This window comes from Pipistrellus kuhlii, unplaced genomic scaffold (assembly GCF_014108245.1).
Source record: "Pipistrellus kuhlii isolate mPipKuh1 unplaced genomic scaffold, mPipKuh1.p scaffold_m20_p_29, whole genome shotgun sequence".
In the NCBI taxonomy this organism is placed as follows: domain Eukaryota; kingdom Metazoa; phylum Chordata; class Mammalia; order Chiroptera; family Vespertilionidae; genus Pipistrellus; species Pipistrellus kuhlii.
Window position 1 is genome coordinate 133,347 of NW_023425528.1, and position 15,005 is coordinate 148,351.

The window sequence follows — 15,005 nt, forward strand, 5'->3', positions numbered from 1 at the left end:
AATGCTCCACTTGAAAAAAGAATGAATAAAGTGTTATCCTAATATATAAAAACCCTGGGTCCACTGAAACTGGTTTGGCTCAGTGGATAGAACGTCGGCCTGTGGACTCAAGGGTCCCAGGTTTGATTCCAGCCAGGAGCATGTACCTTAGTTGCGGGCAGATCCCCAGTGGTCAGAGGCAGCTGATTGATGTTTCTAACTCTCTGTCCCTCTTCCTTCCTCTCTGTAAAAAGTCAATAACAAAAGCAAGAAAAAAACAACAACAACCCTGGGTCCCTCAGGACCAGAGGCTGGAGAAACTGGAAGTCAGTCCTGCAGTCAGTGCTGGGTTGCCACACAGCACTTAGACTGCTGTGGCTGCAGGCCTGGTGACCCAGCACTGACTGCTGAGGGGGCTGCAAATCAGGCCCAGAGAGAAGCCTGAAGAGAGAAGCAGGGTCTGATCCATAGCCACACCTTCATTTCTCTCCAGGCCTCCACTGGGGCTGCTTATCAGCCCTGCTTTTCCAGTTAGGCCCCATTGATAGGCCCAGAGACACTGATTGGCATAGAAATCAACGAATCAGAACCAAATCTGGGTGAAGTGTGAGGAGCCAACGGCTGCCTAGGAGGCAGAGCTTTTGGTGCTGACTGGCATAGAAACCAACCAATAAGAACCAAATTGGCCTGCAGAGGCGGGCAGTTGGGAGTGAGATCAGGCCTGCAGGGGAGGGCAGTTGGGGGTGATCAAGAAGGCAGAGGTAGCTGTGGGTGAGATCAGGCTGGCAGGGAAGGGCAGTTAGTGGCGATCAAGCAGGCAGGCAGAGGCAGTTAGGGGCGATCAGGCAGGCAGGCGAATGGATAGGAGCCAGTAGCCCCAGATTGTGAAGGGGATATCTGACTGCCGGTTTAGGCCCAATCCCAAGAGGTCACCAATTGGAAAGGGTTCAAGCTGGACTGAGGGAACACCCCAACCCCCACTTCATGCACGAATTTTGTGCACCAGGCCACTAGTGTGTGTGTGTGTGTGTGTGTGTGTGTGTGTGTGTGTGTAATACGGTACTTGAAAGTATGATACAGAAATATTACTTGGCCATAAAAAAAGAATGTAATCTTACCATTTGTGACAGCATGGATGGACCTAGCAGATATTATGCTAAGTGGAATTAGTCAGACAGACAAAGACCAATACCATCACTTAATATCTGTAATTTAAAAAACAAAATAAATGAATAAGCAAGACTAAAACAACTTCATAGATGCAGAGAACAAAATGATGGTTGCCAGATGGGAGGAGGCTTAGGTGGCTGGATGAAAATGGTGAAAGTATTATAAGAAGTACAAATTAGTTATGGGGATGTAAAATACAGTTTAAGGATTTTAATCAATAATATTGTACCAGTTATACATGGTGTCAGGTGGGTGAAAGATGTACGGAATAATTTTGTAAGTTATATAATTGTCTAACTACTATGTTGTACAGTTGAAACTAATACAATATTAAATGTCAACTGTAATTGAGAATAATTTTTTTAAATTAAAAGTTAAAAAATTTTAAGTGAAAAAATACTAATATGTCCCAATTTCTTCTTTAATTCTAAAGTCAAACAGTTATTACAATAAGGTGCAATCCATGACCATCCATTTAAAATAATTAAAAGAGAAAGAAAACCAAGGAAGGCATTTGCTTTGCTTTGTCTTCTTATAGGTTTGCATCATTATGTATTGTGTTCAAGGTGACTCACAGGTTACTGATTTGCTGATTAGTATTTCACAATATAATCTTTATACAGTGAAATATTATTCATCCATAAAAGAGAATTAAACTTATTATCCAGCAAAAAATTATTCGTGACCATTTATTTTTCACTCTTTCAAATGCATGTAGGGAGACCTGGTGTGTGTCAGGTGCACTGTGAGAAAAATAGGAGAATGGGGCCTCCCTGCAGGGTTTATTTTCCTTTCCCCCCAGAAATACAGTTGTCTCTATGGTACATGGCAGGAATATGGTACTATTGTCTTTGAAGAAAACCATACAGCACAGCAGACATAGTACATCCGAGCACAGTACATTCATTCAGTTCTCTCCTACTAAAATGAAACAATGACCAGATTTGGAATCCTGGGTTTTCCTGCCCATTTTAAATTCAAGAAGTTCAAGGCAGGAAATTAAAGTATAGCTAGACCTGTAGTTACTATTATCCGTGAGTCAGATATAACAACAGAATACTGTATTACAGAAAATATGAGAGCTACATGTACAAGTCAATGGTGAATCAATGTTTTAAAGAGCTTCTGCATACATGGATATTTCCACAGCTGCAGAACCAACTACTGCAGAAGTACATGCTGAGCACACATTTACAATTTAGTAAAGCTGGAAAGAATTTTATTTTTGTAAAAACGAAATGGGGTGTGGCTCATTTTCTTGCCAAAGGGCTATTTTATTCCAAGACACTGGTGTCTGCTGACCTTCATTTATAGGCTGAGCAATGTTCTATTTAAGTAAATTTAACTCATTGTGGGCACTTTTTTTTAGGATGCGATAATTATTGCAAAGAAATAACAATGTTTAAATTTGATTTGTTCTTAGTTTAGTTTTGATTATATTGGGTTATAAATGAATGTCTTTGTTGGCACAAGGTTTAAATTTAGAAATTATTTTATGTTTAGAAAAGAGGCGGTGAGAGTGTGTGCGTGGTGTGAGCGTGGGTGTTAGTGCGAAGGGGAAAAAAAAGAAAAGAGGCCATATTTAAGTTCATTTTCTGCATATGAGGATATTTTTAGATTTCATGAAATCAAACATTATTTTTGTGTGTTTTTTCTCTTTTACTAGACTGCAGAAGTATCATCGATCCTTGTAGCTCTAGCACCTAACCAACTTCATTAAACTTTTATTTAGTTGAATGGATGAAATCATTCCACAGACTAAGGTATTGTCTGTATTTCTATCCTTGGCTAATTATTACTCCATTTGCAGTTTGTACTTTCTCAATATATACTTGAGAATTTGGGTAATATTTTTAAGTTTTCCTGAGTTTTACATTTATTTATAAATGGCTTACAAGCTTTCTTTTACATAATACATATTTTAAGGTACTTGACTTGACATATCAGCCTTCTGCTTGGTTTTACAGAAATTTTCTGTGGTTAGGAAAGTTCTCTCCCTTCTGCTAGCCCTTATGAATACATTCTAGCTTGTTTTTTAATTCCCCCATATGTTTTTAATTTTCTAGAGAGAGAGGAAGAGAGAGGAAGAGAGAAAATGGGTGTGAGAGAGAAATGTCGATTGGTTGCTTCATGCACACGTCTCAACCGGGGATTGAACCCACAACCCAGATATGTGCCCTGACTGGGAATCGAACCCAGGACTGTTTGGTACACAGGGTGACAGTCATGACCAGTGAGAAAACAGAGGCTAGGGCTTTAGTTGTCCCCCTCCTCCAGAAGTCCAACTAATGCTAGAATATTTGGATTTAGCGCATGACACTAAATGCATGGGTTAGTTTATATATTTAAACATGTAAACCTATCAATATTACTATTTTGCTATCTACATTTAGTGATAACTTGGCTATATTTGTTTTTAAATTACCATAATACAAAAAATAAATTTTTAATTATTCATAAACACTTACAAAAAAAGAAAAAATGATTTCACTGTAGCTGTAAACTGGAGAACCACAAACTACTAAAAATATTTTTTTATTTATTGTCTAAAGTTTTACATATCTCTCCTTTTCCCCCCGATTGGCCCAAAATATTTATTGAATGTGCCAATATTCTTTATCATTTCCTGGTTTTTCTCTCTGAAAACTTCCACTGGAAGAAATAATGGGCATCATAAATTTATGATTAATATGTTTTGGACTCGTCCATTTCTAAAGGCTACATGTCATCTTTGAAAACTATTAATTTAATTTATAACCTTCTGCCATCTCCAGCATTTTTATGTTTTTGCTAATTTCTTTTATCTTTTCTCTCATTTTTTTAAAGGTAAACTTTCTAACATTCACATTTTTCATGATTTCTACTATTGTAGAAACACTGAAGAACTTAAAGCATTTTTCCTCTGCCCAAAAGTATTACTTTTCATCCTGATCTAATGTTAATGGCCATGAACTTATAATGGTATCTGCAATGTATTAGAGTCATATTTCCAATTTTCTTTTGAGGGCCAGTTGTTTAGACTCTTGGATAGCATGTTCTCCCTCACAAAAGAATAAATTAAATAGTAAGCAGCTTTCTGAGGTAAGCTAACCTGGAACTTTGTTAAAAATCCTTCACATTCACAATGAAAAGCAATGGAAAGCAGTATTTTCACAAAGCCATTATAAAACAGAAAAAAATAAACGAACTTATTTATCTTATGTGGTGACACTTAAGGAAAAGGGGTTTGAATTAAGAGAACAATGAAGAAGTAGGTAGATAGATGCATACCTAACAAAGATCATATCTAAGGCAACATTAACTCTTTGGTAAATGGGAACATTTATTAAGTACATACGAATATGCTAGTTTCCTTAATGTTCTCATTTGATTCTAAGGCCAACAATGTGACAAGAGGTATCCTCATTTTATAAATGGAGAAATTGAGATTTGGAGGACTTAAAAGAACTTCCACAATGTCACAGAGATATAAAATAACAAAGCCAGTTTATGCTAAAGTCCATTCTGACTATGAAATACAGTATGTATATGACACCACAGAAAAGGCAACAGGAGGTGGTGGTTAGAGAGAATTGTCAGGTCAAACAAACCTTCCAACTTCCTTAGTGAGACTGCTGAAGTGTGGGGAGGAGAAAAATGTCAGGGCAGGTCTGTGAAGCAGCATGTTTAGAGATGCATATGCAATGTACAAGGAGCCATTGGAATAAACAAAATATTTAATACAAGAATTTGTAATCTGGAGAGTCACCATATACTGAAACTAGGTGCAAAGTAAGTGGCAGCATCAGAATTTTCACAATTGAATTTTTTTAATTAATAATATTATTTAAGCAACCTGAATGAAATAAAAAAGTTTTAGTTTATTGAGTGATAGCAAGAGACCAATAGCTTAAGATTAAAGAAGCCTATCAACAAACAGTCATTTAACTAACTCCAGGATGAAAAGTTTCTGTAGAATACTGAAGGTTTATGATCACAAATAAGTTCTGTATGCATTTTAAAAATGAATATTTTTTATTGAATTCAGACAGGGAGAGGGAGAGGGAGAGATAGAAACATCAATGATGAGATAGAATCATTGATTGGCTGCCTTTTGCATGTTCCCCACTGGGGGATGAAGCCCTGGGGAATCAAACTGATGACCTCCTGGTTCATAGGTCCACACTCAACCACTGAGCCATGCTGGCTGGGCTGAGCTCCATATACTTGCACCAAGTTTTATAGCAACCTGAAATCTACAGGCGACTGAAAAACAAACCTGTCTCCCTTCCTCCACTAAGAGTTACGTTTCAAAAAATAGAACTTCCTATGATTGTATACCGCACAGGATTCTACTTCATCCTGCTCTGCACCTGTTAACTAGATCAGAGGAAACCAAAATATTTCCAAGACATATACTTTACCTAAACCAGGTCCATTTTGGTCAGTATGACATGCTATATAAAGAGTGGCTTTTTTTTTTTTAAGTGCCACTGTTTGTGATCAAGGCTCTTTTTTGCTTAAGCCAATGTTTAACTTCCAGAGATTGTCAAAGGAATTCATGTTTAAAAACAAAACTTCTTGCAATTTCTATGTATTTATCTCAAAGAATTAATCAGTCGCAAAATGGTTCTTGCCCAAGAAAGTTCCCTGAAGCCCTTGCTATAAGATTGAAAATAACATAAATGTCCAACAACCTGGAATTAGTAAAAAAAAAAAAAAAAAAAGATTATGAAATATACATTATATAGACTGCTATCCAATGATTTTAAACTTTTAAAAAATATTTGATTACATGAAAACATGTTCAGAATACAGTAAGTGAGAGAATGGGATAAAACTGTATGTGCCATATGATCCCAATTGTAAAAATATCTAACTTTCTCTAGACACAGGGAATAGATAAAATATATAAAGAAGTGGTAGGTGGTACAATTTTGAGTAATTTAAATTTTCTTATTTATAAACCTTGTTACATTTTTCTTTAAGATTTTTATAGTGGCCTTGTATTTTTTTAATCCAAAGTAAAGTGATCAAAAACATCTTAAGTATGCACCACTTAGGACACTTTTCCAGTGTCTTAGTTTACTTTAGTAACCTTTAGATGACTAAATCATACATACTGACTTATATAGCAACAGAATATACCCCAAGAACCATTTCCTGTCATTTTCACCTCTGAGAAAACAACTGTTCAGTCTATAATGGTAATTCTCTCTGACCTGAAATATAAGTTCCAAAATACCAAAAAGGACTTTAAGAAATGGCAAAGGAAAATGTGCAAACAAATTAAGAAATATGGGGGGGGGGAGCTTAAAAATTATACTCATCTCTGAAAGACAAGGTATCATTCAGTGTGAATAAGAAAACAAAAACAGATCCAGAGACAGAGAAACATGGATCAGACCATCAAACCTCAGAAGGAAGGTTGGGGAGGGGGGAGGTAAGTGGGAGAGATCAAACAAAGGACTTGTATGCATGTATATAAGCCTAACCAATGGATACAGACAACAGGAGGGTGAGGGCAGGAATTGAGGACATGGGGGTGGGTAATGGGAGAATAAGGACACATATGTAACACCTTAATCAATAAAGAAATTTAAAAAAAAAGAAAATGTCAACCTGGCCCAGCTGGTGTGGCTTAGTGGTTGAGCTTCAAACTAAGAACCAGCCGGGACCGGTTTGGCTCAAGTGGATAGAGCATCGGCCTGGGAACTGAAAGGTCCCGGGTTCGATTCTGGTCAAGGGCATGTACCTTGGTTGCGGGCGCATCCCCAGTACGGGGTGTGCAAGAGGCAGCTGATCCATGATTCTCTCTCATCGATGTTTCTAACTCTCTATCCCTCTCTCTTCCTCTCTGTGAAAAATCAATAAAATATATTTAAAAAAAAACCCAAAAAACAAACAAACAGGAGTTTGATGCCTAGATTCCTGGTAGGGGCAGATGCATGGGCTGTGGGCTCAATCCCCAGCAGGGGACTTGCAGGAGGCAGAATCGATGATTCTCATCATTTATGTTTCTATCTCTCTCTGCCTCCCTCTCTGAAATCAATAAAATATATTCTTTAAATGTCTACCTGAGTGCAAACTATGTAATCAGAGCATATACTATAGAACACAATAATATCAATATTCAAAGCTATGATACTACCCCACACATTTTATTTTATAGAAAGTAAATAAAAACTTTAGCTTAGCCAGTGTGGATCAATGGTTGAGAGTTGGCCCATGAATCAGGAGGTCAGGGTTCGATTTCTGGTCAGGGCACATGCCCAGGTTGCTCGTTCAATCCAGAGTACAGGGTGTGCAGGAGGCAGCCTATCAATGATTCTATCTCACCACTGATGTTTCTATCTCTGTCCCTCTCCCTTCCTCTCTCTGAAATGAATAACAAACATATTTAAAAAATGAAAAAACTTTAAAAGAAAGTAAAAATTTTCTAAATAAATATGTATAACAGTTTAAGAGAATCAGTTATATTTTCAGTGAAGATAACAAAAAATTTGCTATCAATATTTTAGCCAGAGATGGTTGAAATCAGAGTTTTTACTTAAAAAAAAAAAAGATTTCTGTTAGCAAAAAAAAAAGCTATTTTTCAGAACTAGTCCTATCATACCAGATTATTTTAAAAGTCCTTTAACCCAGGGCTTCTTACTTATTTTATTTTTTTAATTTTTTTATTTTTTTTGCTAACTTATTTTCATTTTAATTAACTACTATCACTTTAAAAGTGGTATTTTAACAAATGTCATCAAACATAATTTTAATTAAAAGAAAAAATGGATAACTCAAAAGAACAACAGTTAAAGAACCATCATATAATTGGCAAAATTATAATAAGCATTAAAAATTAATTCCAAATTAACAGATTTGAAGGTAATAGGTGAAAATGGCCCATCTATAAAAAGAAAGACAATGACCCATTTAGCACAACACGTTTGTTTTTCAAGTGAAGATTTATACTAACTTTTCACCTTTTCTGTGTTAATGATGGCACAGAGCCTTAAGTACACAGATGATCTTCATTATGTGCATTTGCATACTTGCATGTTGTCCTCCCAATTATAAGGAGAAACACTTGATTTTTCATGAGCAATTTTACACAAAACCTCCTATTACAGACAATCACAAAACTAAGAAGGAAGCATGATTAGCCAATACATTCTGTAATGATTAATAATGAACATCAAAACACTGCTCAGTAGTCCTTGAGGAAGGTCTATCACCTGTGGTAGCCTGTGAAAGCCACCACCACGTTAATGGCTTTCACAGGCTACTTGGCACAGTAGAGGGGATAAAAATATAAGAAAGTATTACGTATAGGTTTTTCTTCTCTTGTTATCAACCATTTCTCTTATTTTTCATTATAATATGTCTGGCTTCATTTCTCCTTTGCTCATGAAATTGGATGGCTGCAGAACTTTTACAGACAAGTACAAATGTGGCAAGACTTAAGTGATGAGAACTCTACCATTTCTATAAACTCTTATTAAAGCTCTAGTGTTTCTATGATATACTACTACAGTACTTTGAATTTATATAGCACCTGTCTGCTGAAGAGCCAAGGCTTACATAGCTCACTTATCCTATCAGCATGCCTGTGAAATACATAGATTGGAAACAGATGGCTAACAAATAAAGTAAAATCCAGATATGAACAGAGAACTTCCAAGATTTACTTAAGATGGTCTATCTGTCCAAACTGTAGAGGTCTAAAAGGCCCGGGATTCCACACTCAATGCCTTTTTCAAGTAATAACACTATCATCTCCTTTCTATCAAACAAATTTCTACACTGGTAAGAAAAATTAAGTTTTCTCATAATATAAAATCAGTTGGTTTAATGTGCCAAAAATCCTTGTTAAGAAATGATATAAAAGGTACCTCTATATTTTAAAGAACTAACATTAATCCTGGAATAAGCCAGCGGTGATCATCAACTTGCCAGCAAGTTATTTAACTTGGTTCAATAAAGTTGCATTGAAAGTTGAAAATTCAAGTGATAAATATAACTAAAATAAGCCCAGCTATAATTATTTGGGAAAAAAAATTCCAGGAAACAAAAATCCTTGAGCTATGCCCTCATTTCATAAATGAGAAAATCTATGGTGCCTGGCACATGTGTATACTCAATGTTAGTTATCAATATAATAATTTTAAGTGGTTTTGTCAAGGTCAAACTATGAGTCAGTGGCAGAGCCATGTCTAGAATCCAGTTCTTCTGAAGCCAATTCCCACATACTTCCCCACGAGTATTTTCATTTTCATTTAACCAGCAATGCTTTTCATCCCTAAAGCAGTTTATACTCAGTAATATTTGTCCTTCAAGTGCTAAAAATAAGGCAAATTCAATATTAAACATATTGAATGTTTTAAAACTGCCTCACCTCCATAACTACCTACAAGATGGCTCAAGTATTATCCCATCTTTTCCTGAGGCTGACATTTCATGATTAGCCAAACCATAACTTTAACCAAAGTTCTCTCATAGCTAAAAAGAGCTAGTCGTGACCACTGTGTCTAAAATAGCTTCCAACAGTGTAATGTATCCAAAGAGCTTTTGAAACTTCCAACACATTGAACATACGTTACATGTTACATCACTCCTTAGAATAATTTATACAGACTCAGAACATGATCTAGCTGTTTTCTTCTAAATGGAGTTTTATTATTTTCACAGATCAAATTTTCCACCCCCTGGATTACTTTTCACCAAAAAAGAAATTACCATATGAGCCAGTACAAAATGATTCTAAAAACAGATATCCAGGTTGTCATGTATAGATAGATGTTCACTTGTAATTTTATACCAGCTACTTTTGGAATCTGTACTAAATAGCAAAAACAAACAGTTTAACACACATTCCACCTAGATTATGCTATATCAAACACAATAGCAAATTCATGAATTCATCATATGTGCTAAGAATATTATGTCAGTAAATTCCTTGGAAAAACAAGTAGAAATAATGCCTAAAACAGAATATGGAATAATGAATGGCAAGTGGACTTTCTTCCTTTTCCCTGTCAGTTTCACCAAAAATAATCACTTCAGTGCTCAAGCCCCATGGCCAAATTATCTTCCCTCTTAGTTCCTGGTTTGGCACTCAACCGCTGAGCCACACCAGCCAGGCTGTGCTGTCCTTTTTGAGGTTAAATATTTATTAGAAGCTCAATCTAGAGCCCTGGCCAGGTAGCTCAGTTGGTTAGAGCGTTATCCCTATCTGCCAAAGTTGCGGGTTTGATAGGGAAACAACCAATGAATGCATAAAGAAGTGAACATCAAATCGATGTCTTCCTCTAAAATCAATCAATTAAATTTTCTTTAAAAAAAATTCAATTTAAAATTATATTGTCATCTCACTGGTGGGAAAGGGTTGTTACCTACTAGTATAGTTAACTCGAGTAACTGCAGGTGCATTTTAAACCCATTTCCAGCTAATGTGTGCCCCAAGGCTAGCCTTTGGGGTGAGAACTATGTGCTTAAAGAAGTTCTAGTTTTTAGGCTCAGGAACCCAAGCACAGCAGAAAAATGAAGTGCTGGAGTCACTCAGAGGTTGCTGTAGTAGACAAAGGGTTTTTGGCTAATGCATACAAAGCCGAAATTTCTTAATGTTCCCAGTTTCATTTTTAGCTGCCCTAGATGTTTTCAACGCTGCATCCATTTTTGTGAATAAGTAAAGCTTTTAAACTCATGACCTCAGAGATTCCTCTGCCTATTTCTATACTCTGCAATATATAATCTGAACACCAAAACTGCCACGTATTTCCTACAGCAACCATAATTTTGGCCACAAGGGCGGGTATTGGTCAAGATGGGAGTTGTTTCAGCACCCTCTCATTATTCTACAAAACTTTTGACAGGCAAAGACCCAACCAAATCATCTCGTCAAATTTTGTGTTCACTGTTTTTGTTCCTGATTTCTTTTTTTTTTTTGAAAGTGAAATCCCTTTCAGAGAGGAAAAGAGAGGGAGAGAGAGAGAAACATCAATGATGAAAAAGAATTATTGTTGGCTGGCTTCCACACCACACCCCTCCACCCCCCACACTGGGTATTGAGCCCGAAACCCGGGCATGTGCCCTTGACTGGAATGGAACCCGGGACCCTTCAGTCGACAGGGGCAGGCCAACACTCTATCATCTGAGCCAAAACAGCCGGGGCTATTCCTGATTTCTGATCCAATTAATTCCAAACCAGAAAGAACTGGTTAATTTAATTTTTTCATTGATTAGTTTTTATTTTTCAGTTACAGTTTACATTCAATATTATTCTGTATTAGTTTCAAGTATTCAGCATAGTGGTTAGACAACCATATACTTTACAAAGTGCTCTCCCCCAATATTTCCAGTACCCACCTGACACCATACATAGTTATCAAAATATTTCTGATTATATCCCCTTTGCTGTACTTTATATCCTCCTGACTATTTTGTGATTACCAATCTGTATTTCCCAATTCCCTTCCCCTTTTCCTCCCAGCTCCCCAAATCCCTCCTTCCTGGCAACCAACTGATTGTTAATTGTAGTCAAGAGATAATCAATATACACCACCTTCAAATATAATAGAACACTACAATTAGAATATAGGCCAGACCCAGGAATATGGACAAAGCCTTATTTTTTAACATTATCTAAGAAGATATAGCTTCAAATCCATCAGTTAGAGATGAAATAGGGTATGAATAAAATAACAATTTTCCTAGAAAATAATTAGAAAATTTTTAAAATTTAGAAAAGCCATCACTAGATTGAAGGCTCATGGAGGGTTATATATACCAGCACAAACATATCTCAAACCCTTATTTTAAAAACCATTCCTGTTTTTATTTTGGATAAAATCTGACCACTAAATTCCTTCTCTGTGCCCCTCATTCAAATTCAAGAAGAATTCCCTTGAGTAGAGGCTAGTTCATACTCCCCTCCCCTTTTTTAAGGCTGTAGTTTTTGGAATTCTGGCTTCAGCCATTACATTCCAATCTTAAAGTCAAAAGAAATCATGTGACCATTACCCTAGGGGTATCAGAGTTTGGGCACGTGATGGCTACTGGCATGTGTGGGACTCCTACCACTTCTTTGGAATTCTCTGTGAATTGCATCTCCAGGATCAAACTTAGGCTTCCAATCACATTATAACATACAGCTAAGTGGAGTAGTGTTTACCTGTACTAGTTTTTAACTTCACCTACGTTTTCTACCTACTGTGTGGCCAGTCAGGCTCTCTTCCCCATCCCCCATCCGTCAGCAGGCCAGGCACCCAGAGCATCCTGTCTATCTGATCCTAAAAGGCAAGGCTCACCAACCAAGTTAGTTCTAAGTTCAACCTTCTGCAGCAGTAGGGATGTAATATACAGCAGGTGAGGAGCAAGAAGCGCCGTGTGCGGCATTAACCCCACTCCATTTTCCAGGCTGGGATCATCTCCGGCCCTGGAGTGAGGCCAAAGGAGCCGCCCGCAAAGGAGAGCCAGAGCAGCAGTGGCGGCGGCAACTTTGGAATTGGCAAGAAGCCGGGGAGGGGGGTGATCGGCGTCCCCCAGCCTCTCATTAGAGCGCTTCAGGATAGCGGGTGGAGAAAAGTAAATGCCGGCAACTGCAGCTGATGGGGGAGTGGGGTAGTACCCCCCTCCCATAGTCTCTAGGGCTGTGCCTTCCAGAACACCCGGAGAGGTCCCCGGCTACCTCTGTCCCAACCGCTCGGGCTACAGAGCCAGGGGAGCTGTGGGAGGGAGCCGACGGGCAGCGGGGGTTGGGGGAGAGAACAGAAAGGTACTGCCCCGAAGGCTTGGGAGATGTTCGGCTACTGAAAGGGAAAAAGTGCTTACTCATAGGGAGACGCGGTGCGATCACAATGCGTTCGCTAAGGGCAGGGGAAGCAGGCAGAAAAGGGCGCCGGGCCATAGGAGCCTAGTCCCCTCCAGGGGGCCGCGGTACCCCTTAAGCGCCCAGGGGCGGCGCGAGCCCGCGAGGTCACCCGAGGCGGGTGAGGGGGGGCGGAGGCGTCGCGGGCTGTGGGCTCCAGGATTTCCTGAATCCGGAGCGGGGCGGGGGTGAGGGGGGGGGGTGCTGGTTGGTGGCAATAGCTGGAGAAGGACGACAGAGGGAAGTTAGGAGCTCGATTTCCACTTCGGGGCCATGGCCACGCTAGGGAAGAAGGGCAAGTGTTGGCGTCAGGGACTCCAGCTCAAGGTTGGCAACAAGTCGAGCAACTACTGGGAAAGAACCTTCTCTACAGTGAAGAGCATAAAACGTGGAGAACACTGTCACTCCCACCCTTCCCTGACGGTATTGAACGCCTTGGCACCATAGGAATAGAAAAGAGATTTTTGCTGCCCCCCCCCCCTTGCCCTCTGTTCCCCGCCCCCCCCCCCCCTCCCGGGCGAGGCACGTTCCTACTGAGGTTCTGGGAGATGCTCTACCCGGACCCACTCCAGCCAACGCCCCGGCACACCCCCTGTCCTGGTGCCCTCCCGTGCCCACGATGCACTTACCTAAAGTCGCAAAGTACTGGATCTGGCCCGACCGCCTCTGACCGAAGCGCTCAGACAACTTCTGCCTCTCGGAATCTTTGCGGCTGTGGTTCTAAAGCCAGCACTCCTCCAGCCAGCCCCTCCGCCCCTGGGCCGTCGCTATTGGTTCGGGTGGTGCTTGCAGGCGGCCTGGGAACCAGGAAGCCGATTGGGCCAGGAGCCTGTCACATCAGCTGGGTGGAGAGTTGGGAGAATAATCACCGGACCGGCGCCGGGAGCGATGGGGACGGAACCGTGCGGCTGGGATCTGAGATTGGTCCCCCGCGCCTGCTTCTCCTTCTCCCTGATTATGAGATTACAAAAGTCCACAGTGGTAAAAAAAAATTCTTGAGGAATAAAGGAATAGATGGGAATGTCGGGAACAAGAGTTTGAATGCCACCAAAACCCTATTTAAGTCTATGGAGGGTACAGTTTCTCCCCGAAATCTTGAAGAGAATGTCAGTATGGGAAGGAACTTTTCTAGTAGTTTTATTGGCTTCAGTCAGTCCAGGTGCGGAGCAGCTCAGAGGGAAACCTCAGCAATTCTCCCTTTCCTTAAGAGGTCTGGGGAGCAAATTATGGACAGGACGGGGTTCTCAAGTGTTTAGCTTCGTGCTCAGTAAACTGTTCACCAAAATCACCTGTCTGGTATATATGTCCATGCAGAAAGAGGTGGGTGGGAAGGGATGGTGGAACTAATGTGCTTCCACTTCTTTGACTAGAAATGGACATCAATTCTCATCTGTCTCCTTTCACCAGAGAAAATTTGGACACAGGTTCCTGTTCCCAGAATACCTTTCCTTCTTTTAGCCCAGGAGATTGCCTCCAAGCCATAGCTGACCTCTTTTATTAACACGTATAGAGGTGTCCCCTCCTTATCTGCATTTTGATCCTTTGACTCACTGCAAGTCCAGAGGGCCAGAGTTTGACGGATTCTCCAGTAAGGTCTAGAGATTGACTTGTGAGACAGCTGTAGAAGACAAAGTCTAAATAAAATCTTTCCTGTTCCAGTAGGAACCATTTTGTTCAGGAAAAGTGTGCTTGGAAATTTTCAAAATGAATTTCAAATTGGTTCAATTACATCCAATTTTACATGCATTTCAGGAAAAATGCCTGAAAAAATGAATTCTCTTATTTGCTGTTATTAATTTCTTTAGAGACATTAACTGGTAGTCAGGCTCAGGACTTCTTAAAAGGGAAAGAGTGGAGCAGTTCATATAAGGCCTAAAGGCTAGACAAGCAGACAAGGGCTTGGCACTGGGAAAAAGTCTTGTTAAATATTAATTAATGATTAACCAACTGGAAAACCTCATGAAAGGCACAGGAAGGTGAAAAAGAAATGAGAGGGCAATCATGCTTTCAGAAACATTAC

General features: G+C 39.5%; 1 protein-coding gene across 3 annotated transcripts in view; it reads right to left on the minus strand.

Moving 5' to 3' along the window:
• The window catches only part of PLS3 (plastin 3), a 92,745-nt gene extending 79,030 nt beyond the window's left edge, over positions 1-13,715 (minus strand). For all 3 annotated transcript variants that reach the window (XM_045587390.1, XM_036454423.2, XM_036454426.2), the window contains exon 1: positions 13,615-13,715. The gene's annotated coding sequence lies outside the window, so the exon portion shown is untranslated. The remainder of the gene's footprint in view (positions 1-13,614) is intronic.
• Positions 13,716-15,005: the final 1,290 nt, after the last annotated feature.